This window comes from Motacilla alba, chromosome 2 (assembly GCF_015832195.1).
Source record: "Motacilla alba alba isolate MOTALB_02 chromosome 2, Motacilla_alba_V1.0_pri, whole genome shotgun sequence".
NCBI classification, from domain to species: Eukaryota; Metazoa; Chordata; class Aves; order Passeriformes; family Motacillidae; genus Motacilla; species Motacilla alba.
Window position 1 is genome coordinate 108,125,515 of NC_052017.1, and position 9,906 is coordinate 108,135,420.

Here is a 9,906-nt window from a genome sequence, read left to right on the forward strand (position 1 = left end):
AATTTTCATTGTTTGGTTTTTTTTTCTTTAAAGCAAACTTGTGATATAATTTAATTCTTGCATATAGAAGATTTCTTAGGTAATAAATTGAGAATTGAGCTTGGAGAAAATCAGCTCGTAACACATTAGTGAGAATATTATAATTAAAATATTCATGGCTTGTTGAAACTTGGATAATTATGAAAATCAATGCAGTAGAGACACTCAGTTGTCATATATGAATATTAGGATAAGAGGAGAAGCCCATCTCACCTCAACTGAAATAGAGAGCAAATCTTTTCCTTTGTAGTAACGCGAAATAGAGAAACATGAAGTGTGTGAATAAGTGTTTTACATAAACTATAATTATCATATCAGGAAAAAAAAGTCATGTTTCCCATTGTAAGATGAATGAAAATATTTATACTCCTATGAGTACATGAGAAGAACAGTGTAAAAAGCAGCACCGTATGATAAAATCAAGATGGAATACTGAGGTGCTGCTACATCTGTTGACTGGAGAAGCACCCAACTCTGTTAGGCAGTGTTGTACATCTGATAATGCTGTCCTTTAACTTTCAATCAAAGTTCTTTGATTCACTTCTGTCATGGTTTAACCTCGAGAGGCAGCTAACACAGCTGCTTGCTCACTCCCCTGCAGAAGGGTAGGGGAGAAAATAAGAAGAGCAAAAGTGTGAAAACCCATGGGTTGAGATAAGGGCAGTTTGAGAGGGAAAGCAAAGGCTGTGCACACAGCAAAGCAAAGCAAAATGAGGAATTAAATCACCACTTCCTATTGGCAGGCAGGTGCTCTGCCATCTTCAGGAAAACTGGGCTCTATCACACTGGCCTCTATAAGAGTTACTTGGGAAGACAGATTCTATAACTCCTTATGTCTCTCCTTCTGCCTTCTTCCCCCACTTCTGGTCAGCTGGGGTCAACTGTCGTAACTGTACCCCCTCCCAACTCCTTGTGCTCTCCTACCCTCCCCACTGGTTTGGTGGGGTGAGGAGCAGAAAAGACCTTGATTCAGTGTAAGTGCTGCTCAACAATAACAAAAACACCCCAAAGTTATCAATGCTTATTTCATCCCAAACCCTTACCACAGCACCATTCAAGCTACTATACTCCAGCCAAAACCAATGCAACTTATGTAGAGTGCATACAACTTATTTAGAGTGTACCCACTCTGAAGTGTAGGCTCTTCCTGTTAGTTTTCAGCTTGTACAGGGTAAGCACAGTATACCTCTGACCTATGAGTCTTGCTATTAGCTGGAGTAACTTCAGACACTGCAGTCTTTGGCTACAAAGCTGTTACCAGCCCTCTCACAGGAAGGAAGGATTGAGGCAAAGAAAATTTGCTGCAACACAAAAAGCATAAATACTGTTTCTCCAGCATGTCACACCATTATACATTTTACTCTCAGCCTTCAATTCAGTGGTGTAAGTTCACTTCTCTGTGTTTTTCAAGCAACTGGAAGAGTTTATGCCAATACCTTGGCAACAGAGTTTGTCTTAGCCACTGCTCTTCTAACTGGTTCATGTTCACTGGGAATTGCCCCAAGAGAAGAATGCCACAAATCTGAAAGAGCACAAAACTTAGAGAACTGCCATTTGCATCTTAGATAGTAGTGAAGTTCATGCACTCCATCCTGGTTCTCTTCTCCCATGAAGCCCAGGAGTTACTAGTTAGCACTAAGAGGGATTTTTGCCATAATTTCTTTTGCTTCTCGTCTTCATTTCCTCTGATAGCTACTACACCACAATATTATTTTTATATGAACATCATAGAGGATTTGGGAATGCACTTGTTAGGAACAGGGGAAAAAAAGTGATATAGCAGTTCTGGCTACACCGCACAATACAGATGAATAGGAACAGATCTGCACAGCAAATTGCCTGTTGCTGAGGGGCAATGTCCACACTATAAGACAGAGGAATCCACAATCAGCTACAGCTATTCTCATCCCACAGGCTGTGTGCCCCTGTGTGTTTCACTGCCCAAGGTGAAGGCCAAAAATCAGGACAATGAAAAAGAAAATACAATGGAGAAACAAAGAACTTTGACAAGCAAGAAACAGAGATTATGTTGATGACGTGTACCTAAGCAAGCTAAACTAAAGATCCACCCTTCAGCTTCTGAACTCTTGCTTCCAGGCACTCACCAATCACGTTTGTGGTTTGGTGTTCTGCAACAGGTTATTCACTTTGAAGAGCTTAATCTTACTTAGAGTTTAATCTTCCTTTCATATATGATTTTCTGATGATTGTGTTGGCCCGGTTGCCTCACAGGACATTGTATTGTAATGTTCCTTTCCAGAAGAGTAAATTCAAGACGTCTTTTGGCAAAATTAGCTTTACTGGGTGTCTCATGTGGCAAGAGTCAGATTTAGTTGCTCAATATTTCTCTTCTTCTATTGCATTTATGTTTGATCTTGTTCACAATTGAGTCACTGTTGACGGAAATTTTGCAATCATTGTTCTTTGAGAATTTTTATTATCATAGCAATTTTGTTGGGAGCCAATCAAATCACGTTGGTAAGACATGTTTGGACAGTAAAAGGGAACTGCCTTGTAGCAGCAGAACACTACTCAGTAAGAGTGTTGAATCACATCAAGCAGCAAACCTCACGAAAAAATATATGAATTTCAGCTTGTTTTTTAAAGCAGGTTGCATGACCAAAATATAGGCTAGGAAGCAAGTCAATATAAACTAGATATTTTTACATCTGCCAATGGATACAATGCTTTTAAATGTATTTGGCTTTTCTTTCTTATTGCTCCTCTCACTTTTCCCTTCTCTCCTCATTTCTTTTCTTATTTTAAATCAATTTTATTCATTGAGCAAGTAATAATTTTAGCATTTTGAAAGGTTGCTGGAGTATATGTTTTCCGTGCTCATTTCATCTTATAGCATTTATTTCCTGTGTGTACCTGGAGGGTAAAGGAGTATTTTATATAAATCACAAAGACAAATACAGAGGAAATACCATTTTGAGAAATAGAAAATGTTGATTTCAGAATATGAGCAGATAGTATTATTCCAGTAAATATGAATAATTTCTTTCTCAGTGCATTAAAATGCTAATGATTTTTTATAAGCTTAAAGATGTAGCTGATGCAATACTTCAACTTTTTTTTTAACTTGGGTTGAAAATTGTTTTGAACAACTCATATTCACACAGCCGTTATCTACACTTAATCTAACTAGTTTTGATATGTGCCTTCTGCCTTGATCTTAACTACTTTTAATATTCTCTTCGTTCTTAGTATGATGCTATCAGTTGTCCCAGATTCTGCACCTACTATGTCATCAAAAGTTTTCTGTGCTTCACTAGCAAGATGTTCACCAGTTTCTGCACAGCTACAGACTTACAAGTTGATCCAGCCAAACAAATCCTGTTTTCCTTGTGCGTTTGAGTTTCACAGCCTGAGGTGAACATGACCTTAACTTAAATTATATCAACAAATTTGTCTCTTGATGATTTTAAAATATTTAACCTGTCTCCTTTCTGCTTTTATTGCAATGAACTTGTCTTTCCATGTGGAGTGACCCAGATAAATGTGGTAGCTGTTGCTGAAGGCAACCAGAAAAATATTATATCCTCATGTATCTCTAAATTTAGTGAAATATGATAAGAAGTCCTTGATGAAAGTCATGCAATATGAATTTAGGGACGATTTCTTACAGTGCCAGACAGAAGAGAGGTTTATAGCAGATGCCGGGTCTCACATGCTTTTGATAAACTGCTGGCTTGTACATACTTTGCATTGGGCAAGAGTGCCCCAGTCATCAGAGTAGTTTCTACACTGACATTTCTCCCTAGAGTACTTTGACATAAATGTCCAAGTCACCCCCCCTTACTGCATGCTGGTGCAGTTCTCAGACCAGTTCTGGTAGCAACAAACTGAATTTGTTTAGGAGGAAACTCAACCAAAATCTCTGCCCTGTGTGTACATTAAATACACTCATCACTCCTAATGACAATACAAAGCTTCAACCGGTGAACAGCCCTCACAGGGCCTTTAATCACAGGAAGGGAATGTTCCTGTCAGGGAAACAGGTTAAATCTTGGCTGAGGTCATCTGAAATTGCCCTAATCATCCTACATGTGTAAGTAGAAGCCTTGGCACCAAGCACTTTAACCTACTGATCCAGTGTTGGTGTGACAGATCATTCGGTAATGTGAAATTAATCTGGAATTCCTACAGCCCCTGTAGGATCAGCCTCTGGGGTTCTGGTCATTCAGTCATAGAGTGTGCAGCATGATTCTGGAAAACTCACCTCATGCCATCAGTTTTGAGCACCATCACACAATGGTCCAGCTGTTGGAATTTAAACAATATTTTAAAAGGAAGTGATTGCTCCTTTTAAATCAAGCAGCTCTATGCAAAGGACAAATCATTTACAAATTTTATTTTTACTCCATTTCAGTCCTGTCTTGCAATTATTAAATTATGCAAAAATGCTTCAGTTTTCTTTCAGTAAAAGGTTTGAGCAAGGTTTCAAATTTAGGTCTGTTTTCATTCTAAGATACATTGTACATAGATGCTTATTAGGTCACAGATGTTGAAATTTTTTGCCTGTATTTAGTTGCAATGGTCCATAGAGAGGAAATCTATGCTCTGCATATCCTGTGATGGATGTGATGTGTCTGTTATTGTAATGTCAAAAATGTCAATTAATTATTTGCATTTTTTATCTGAATTCACATACATCATTGTGCATTTATACTCTATCATATATACTCTATCATTTATACTCTACCAATAGCTGAATAATATTCTGTTTCCTGTCTTTTGCAGTTCCTGTTTCTACCATACTCTTGTTCCCATCCTTAATGGAAACAACTTTCAGTCATAACTGTGGTCCTTGTTAACACTAACAGCACAGCATGAAGAGCTTCATGCACAGATGTCAGGAAAGGCAGTTTTCTGTCAGTCAGGTCTGTCAGACTCTGTACTCACAGATTTTTATGTACATAAATTTATGTGGAACTGATGGCAAATGTCCCACACCTGGTTACAAGTCCACAATTGAAAACGTCACTGCAGCTTCTAGGATCAGCTGATTGCACAGGTTATCTCCTGCTTAAATCAAACCTGGTGTTTCAGCTGCAATAACAACAAATCAGAAGTTTATTTTATTCCAATTAACTGCCCAGCAGCTTTCCAGGTTTGTCCTCTCTGTTAAAATGACATCAAAGACACTCTTCACCCCATCTTCGTATTTTCCTTTTTTTTTTTTTTGTATAGATTATTGTGTGCATGTATATGTCCCCAGAAAAATATAGAAAGCATTTAATGGGCTAGAAAATGAGTTCCAAACTTTGTATTTATCAGCAGTAAACTGTCATAGGTGACACTAGCCTCAAATGGTATTAGGAGTTCCAGCTTTTCCATAACTGTATTGGGTTTGAGAAAATATATAGTGCTGCATTCTTGGCAGGTGTGTATTACATTGCTGGCTGCACTCTGCTCTTCCCTGCAAACCCATTTTCAGAAATATTATACAGAGCAGAGCTGGCCTGGTCTCCCAGTCTTGGCACCTCCTTTGATGCCTGCCCATGGCTCAGCAGCAAGGGTTTCTTAGCTGGGCCACAGGCTGGGAAGGGTGTAGAGATGTGCACCCTCACTACAGGGAAAGATGAACAAATTGAGGCAGATATTGCTGCCAGGAACGCTCATTCCTGCCAACAAATCATCCTTCAGTACGCATTTCAGTTGACCTGCCCTCTCACACATTCTTAATTGAAGGGGTGAATACTGCAAAAGTGCTGAGAGCAGATGATGCGGATTTTTTAAACACTCTGTAGGGTACTTAGAAAGAAATGCATACTCCTCCAAAAATGATGGCTCAGAGATCTTCACATTGAGTATTATATCTTAGATGTTTGCATTGACACCCTATCTCAGTACTCATGTATCAGACTAAAAGAAAGCAGAGCAGGTTTTGGAAAAATTACATACTTTTAATGATAATGATGAGGGAAATGAAGTTTCATCTTCTCAGTATTTACACCTGATTTCATCCAAAGACAAGTGAGGCTTACAGTGAATAAAGAGGGCATAGCTATTTCTAACATCTTCCTGCCACCATTTCTCTGGTAAGAGTAAACCATGCTTTTTTCCATTTTTTTCCTGATATTCATTTTACAGACCAGTGTGATCCATGCTATACTGTCACCAGTACGCAAACAAAGGGGACAGGTATTCTAGGAAATAAATTATATAAAATATTACTGTTTAGAAAAAAAAAATTCCTAAAGCTAGAACAAAATTTATCAAAAAATTTTCCCCGATACAATTTCTGTTAGATCAAAACTAATAAAGCTAACACTGCAAAGGTTACAATTGTAGTGCTACCCCACATAATGGTATGATCTTTAAATTTTCCTTTTAATATTGCTATTTCATAATTATTGAAATCAATTATCTGTTAATAAAAGATTATCTGTTGTGTAAATTTTTGCTGGCTGCACTGTGAGTCTGGAGTTCTAGATATCTGGTTAATTTGAGAGAAAACAACTAAAACCTTAGCTTCAGTAACAGACATCCACTGGTCATCAGCAAAGATTTTTTATGTTACTACAGAATTTATCAGTAGCATGAGAAAATCATGTATAATTTGATTACTACCTAAAGGCTACCTGTATTTGCTTTATGTTAGTGCTATATACATAACTTCTTCCCTTTAGTTTTGTTATTGATGTAGTGACTGATTAAACTGTGTACAAAACAAACCCCAAGATATAAATGATCTCAAAACCATGTGTTAGGAAGGCAAGGAAAAGGTGCCAATCGCTTTTGTGTTCTGGAGCACAGGGGGATCGTTAAAACCTCATCATATACTCTTTGATCTGGTCAAATTACAGCCTCCTTAGAGAGGGAGGAAAGAGTTGGGAGTTTATGAGCTTATTTAATTTTTAGCATTTATGTGATAAGTTTGTCATGGTTTGGTTGTAGTTATGGAATGCCTTAATTATAGGTTGATCCAGCAAAGTTACCTGCATTTAAAGAGTTGCATAATGCTTCCTTGTTTGCCCAAGACTTTCAGTCTAATAATTTCAAGTGATAAAGAACATTTGCATTGAAAATCTAAGTTGTTTGGCATTAGGTGGAAGCTGACTTTTTTCTCAACAGCATATTTAACCTTAGCTCAAAAATCTAATGCTTTCTTGGAAAGTGAAAAAAAAAATCATGTGTGCACACACACAACCTTCCTGTTCAAAAGTTACAGGGTCTCTAGTTTTTTTAATAGAAGTTTGACTCTTTCCATGGGGTTATTATCCTTAGTTGTATGTGTGTTTTCAGTTACATGCGTATGGGTATCATGCCTGTCCCACTTGATCAAATTAGGAGTCTCATGTGCAACTTGCAGACAGCCTGTGAGAGTCTGTTGGCTCATATGCAAAGAATGACCTTCCTGAAATGTGCTTTGTCTAAGGATCTTTAAAGTTGACCAAGGCTTTCCTTTCAATTGCCACTGTAACCATAATTTTCTAACTGAAATTAGATACAGAGGTGGGATTCATTTGACCAAGTAGAAACCTTTATCAGGTTGAATGAATCATGATCCAAAACTCCATTATCTAAATCTCTGCTAACTAGAAATTCACTGTATTATTATTACCTCATTTGTAGATTTCTACATTTTTAAAAGGTAAGTTATATAAGTTATATGCCTTTTCTTCACAGACCCTGTACTGGTGTGCAGACAGCCCTCTCAGGTTCAGATTATACAGAAGCTGGACTGCAAAAGAGACGGCAAATTGCAAAAGAGGTGTTTGACATATGAAAAGGAAAAAAAGAAAAAAAGACAAAACACATCCTTTGAGAGGTAAGAAATTATACCAGCATTCACACAGAGACATATCCTGAGGCCAAGGCTGAAAACAAAAACAAAGGGGAAGAGAAAACTAGGATAAGAAAGGGATCTGGAGGCTAGAGCTAAAGAGAAAAAGTCCCAAAATAGTATGAGGAGGCCGGGATCAGAGAACAGAACAAATTGCTTGGGGAGTTGCTTGAAAATAAATAATGTCATTTCTCCATAACATTTGAAGCTAGTACTTTGGAGTTGCAGATTTCTTCAAGGTATTTGCTGATGGAAAGCATTGCACACAGAGTTTTCAACATGCCTCAGCCAAAATAAGACTCTAGGTGTTTGAAAACTGTTCAAAACAATGTACTGCTTCTGTAGATCTCCTTGTTTAACTTTGGTGATCATCAATATTACCTGAGCAACTTTAAATCCAGCAAATCTGATTTTTATACATAACTCCCTTTTTTTGATGTCACAGATTTATCTGAAGATATTCTAGACATTTGAATGAATATTCCCATTGTTCCACTTGAATATATACTGAAGGGTAATAATCAATAAATTTTTCAGTGGAAATCAACAATAATTCATGAGAAAACACACACTGTACCCTAAAAAAAAGATAAATCACGAAAGTTGTAAGGCCAAACAAAAACCATAGCAAACAACGATAGATTTGATGGCAGTCTATTTTCTGTTAGACAAGCTTGGTGCCCTTCTCATCTCAAGTACATTCTTGTTCTAATAAGATAGTCCTTTTAACCTAAAACACTTCTTATATTCATTCAGAAGGCTCTGAACAGGATTAAAAGAGCAAGAACAGCATGTTTTGTAGCAGTCTCCTGATAAAAGAATGCTTAGCCCCCTTACTCTCCCCCTAGGAAAATAAATAAAACCAGGAAAAATGCAAGATCAGTGAGGGACTTTGAATCCCATTTTCATTGTTATGCTTAAGTAGAGCCCCAAATTGAGGTTGACTGAGGTTGAGGTGACTCAGTTTCAGGTCTTTTTTCTTTCCCCTCCCACCAGTTTCTCCACAGTTCAGACACCCCAGCACAGTGGATGTAACCACCCTCCATGTCACGAGTATGGCCAGCACACAAATGCTGAGCTCAGCCCTCTGATGCTCGCTACTCGATGAGGCAGTATGGAGTGTCACGGACCCTCTCCATGCTGCCTGTGTGACCTCACTCCTCCTCCTCCTCCTCCTCCTCTAACAGTCCCACAGCACCAAAAGACACAGGGCTGGAAAGAGGGGCACCCTTTGTATGAACCAAAAAACACCAGTGGCAAAAATATTGACAAGGAGTGAGTATCAAGGCAGTTTCACTGCCCTCAAAGCTAAGGAGGAGCAAGGTGTGCTCTCAAGAGAAGCATCTGTGCCCGCTGACCCTGAGCCACGCAGAGGCACCAGGAGGAAGCAGCAAGTGGGTGACAGCAGCAGGTGACTCTCTGCTTCAAGGGACAGATAGACCCGGCTGTGAGTCTGACCTGCTCTCTAGACAATTTTGCTCCTTGATCACTGAGAACTTATGAGAGAGAATAAAGGAGTAGACAGTGTGGGTGACAAGGTACTGAGTGTCTGCTATGCACCCCCTGACCAGGAAGAACAAGTGCATGAGGCTTTCCACAGACATCCAGAAGCATCCTCCCACCTACAGACTCTGGTCATCACGGGGCATTTTTACCACCCTGATACCTGCTGGAATGACATAAACAGCAGCTTGGCTGCTTGGAAAGCGCAGCTTGGCAGCAGAGGTCCTGGGGCTCCTGGGGGATACCATGAGTCAATGTGCTTTCCCCACAAAGGAGGCCCAATGATATTTTAGGCTGCATGTGGAGTGTTGCCACCCAGTCAAAGTGATCCTTCCCTACTAATCAGCACTGATAAGGCCACACCTGGACTGCTGCGTGTAGCTCTGGGCTCCTCAGTACAAGAAAAACATGGACATACTGAAGACAGTCCAAAGAAGGCACAAAAAACGATGAAGGGACTGGAGCCTCTGTCTGATGAGAAAAGTCTGAGGAATGTGAACTGTTTAGCCTGGAGAGGGTTCAGGGGTGATCTTATTAATTTATACCTGTACCTGAAGTGAAAGTGCACA